A 2,727-nucleotide genomic window follows, 5' to 3' on the forward strand; every position below is an offset into this window, starting at 1 on the left:
ACTCGATACTCAGGGATCTTTACTTGCTCAGAGCTTCGCAAACCCAAATCATATCTGGCATTCTTTGTGTGGCTTCCCAACCTTAATTTCTTCTAAACTTTTCATCTTTTATAGCTTGATCTCATTTGCATGAGTTCATTCAGTATGCACTTGTTCATGACTATTAGTTCTAGCCTAAGTTCTTGGTCCCAGAAAATTTCATTTACTTTCCTTAATCTATGGTAGTTCATCTGATTATTTTCCTTGTTCATAGCCCATGACTTGTTCTTACTTTAGATATGTTCGTTTAATCACTTCAAAATGCATGACACGTTCTTAACATGATCATTTTCAAATCTTGTGATTTATGGCAGCTTGTTTTTATCCGGGTTCTGGTAAAGCATGAGGTTTTGTCCCAAGTTTAGCACTACCCTCACATGGCCGATGATTTGGTTATCATTCTTTCATTATTCATTTGTGGGCCTTTAGTTTTAAGTTGTAACCATACGGCATAGTCCAAGTTTAATTCTCTTGTTAGCATGGGACAAATACTGTAAGTTCATTTTGCTTGTTAACAATTATTGAATGACGTTTTGCTTTATTGCAAGTTCACGTTTCATTTGGCCTCCTAATAATTACACCCTCACTTACCATTGGTTAAAGAGTTCTGAAATTAATATTACATTTTTGAAACGTGTTTGTAAGTTGCTTAAGTGATCCAAAGAGTTGTTTATGTGCACCGAATGCAATTCAAGTTCTTTCTTTTCACAAATTTAGAGCCATACATATGAATGGGAAATTATACATGTTTCTGTTCCAAAATCATGATTAGGAATAGGTATGATATTTAATTACAAATTGCAAAACCAAGTTTTGACCAAAAGAAAATGTCGTGTAACTTGAATCCATCCAACTAGAGAGAGAGTGTCGAACCAGAACCATAGCTTACATTGAATTAAATTCATGCTAAGTGTGCAAGTCACTTTATCGTCATCCTCCTCGCGCTCGCACCAAGACGACTTGTGCATAACCTGTAAGAAAAACAAAGGACATATTCAGTGAAAATCCTGCATTTTCTTGATAAGCAGTATACATAGCCATTTGGACTATCAACCAAAGTCAAAAGAAAAAGAGTAAATACCAGCTTATATCAAAACCCGTTTGAAACAATAAAGAGATATTAAAAAGTTGAAAATTGTTTGTTAATGCTAATGGGGACCACCCAAGCTTGACAGATACGAAGACCTCACTATAGACAAAAATAAACCAATTCAAACCTAACAGATTGGCAAGATACCAAATCGTAGGGAGATGAAAATCTAACGGAATGATCCTATAATCCCTGCCAGCTCCCAATCGAAAGAACCACATGCACCCATCTATAAGAGAGGGAGTTCAATCATTGAAGAGGGGGGACCGTTATTCTGCAAAAATTTCCAAGAACACCTTTCAGAAAAGCTCACGATTTTTTTAAATCTACATTAGAGTTTCACGCTGAAATTCTAACGTCGATGAGCTCAGACCAACACAGAAACTAATAGCAAACAGAGAAGAGCAGAGAAGAAGAAGAAGGAGAAAGTTCGGAGAAAGGACTTATCTGAACCGCGTCGAAGGATATCTCACCGTCGGATCCGCTCTGACCAAGTAGCCTTTTTCTCCCTCTTTTACTTGAAACCTTTAAGTCGTTATATTCGTCGTTCTGAACTGAGTAAAACCCCTTTAACGATTTTTGTAAATTACAACTAGGGAGGTTTTAATTTTGAAATTAGGGTTTGGGGTTTGAATTATTTCTTGCTATTGATTTTGTTTTGAGTTGTCTGTTAGAAGGAATCGAGGGTTTGTTAGGTTGCGTTGAAAGTTTATTTCGTCGGAGTTTTGAATTTTTGTCTGGTTGGGAGGGTCGATCCAGTCGTTTGAGGAGGATTTAGGAAAAGTTAAGGTCGGATTTGGATTCTCCGTCCAAAACAAGGTAGGGTTAGTATTTGACGTTCCGGTTTTTGAGTGGTGGTTTGCCGGAGAATAAGGTGGTGCCACCGTCGTTGGCCGGCAACCACCGTCTTCTCCGGCAGGTTGATCGGAGGAGGGTGGGCTTGTTTGCAGAGTGTTTTAAGTTCTGAGATGAGGAGAGAGAAAAGAGTTCATCAAATGAACTCATTTTCTCAAATGCTCAGGTTAAATACCCCTATTTAGCTCGATGCATGAGTGACAAGTGTCACTCCGGTGGTGAGCCTCGTCGGCGTTGACCAACGGTCAACCAGGCACTCTTATGCAGTTGTACCACCATCCATTACCGTGTGCCCTCCTCATCCGTTCGTTGATTTGTTTGACCAGGTCAGATCCACGGATCTGACGGACGATGGCGATACATGGGGTCAACAGGGTTGACCGAGCTCCCCTTTTAGTTTTGGGCCTAAGGTTCTCTGGCTAACCGGACCCCCCCCCCCTTTACTGTTATGCAGTGCGCCCAGATTTGGGCTTTTCCTCACTTTAAGCCCATATTTTTTGGTAGTTACTATTTATTTATTTTTTCACCCATTTTCTTTTCCCTTATTTTTATGTAAAATATATATAGACTATTATTACCGTAAATTTAATTGTTTTTTAGCTATTTTATTTACTATTATTTTAATATTTCATTCGTAAACTCAAAATTAATCATGGATTTGATACTTTATTTGTAAACCTAAAATTAATCATTGATTTAATTCCTAAATTTGTTTGAGCTATCATTTTTCGTATATGTTTGAT

The 2,727-nt window shown here is 38.0% G+C and overlaps 1 long non-coding RNA gene across 2 annotated transcripts; it reads right to left on the reverse strand.

Moving 5' to 3' along the window:
- Nucleotides 1-626: 626 nt before the first annotated feature.
- On the reverse strand, nt 627-2,502 carry LOC127085513 (uncharacterized). Of its 2 annotated transcripts, none has more exons than XR_007789166.1 (2): nt 1,257-2,502; nt 627-1,010 (listed from the first exon to the last, which is right to left on the reverse strand). It is a non-coding gene; the product is annotated as an uncharacterized LOC127085513 (long non-coding RNA). The 2 variants fall into 2 exon arrangements; XR_007789167.1 differs by having other exon boundaries at nt 1,121-2,502.
- Between the last annotated feature and the right edge of the window lie 225 nt (nt 2,503-2,727).

The sequence above is a fragment of the Lathyrus oleraceus genome, chromosome 5 (assembly GCF_024323335.1).
Source record: "Lathyrus oleraceus cultivar Zhongwan6 chromosome 5, CAAS_Psat_ZW6_1.0, whole genome shotgun sequence".
NCBI lineage: Eukaryota > Viridiplantae > Streptophyta > Magnoliopsida > Fabales > Fabaceae > Lathyrus > Lathyrus oleraceus.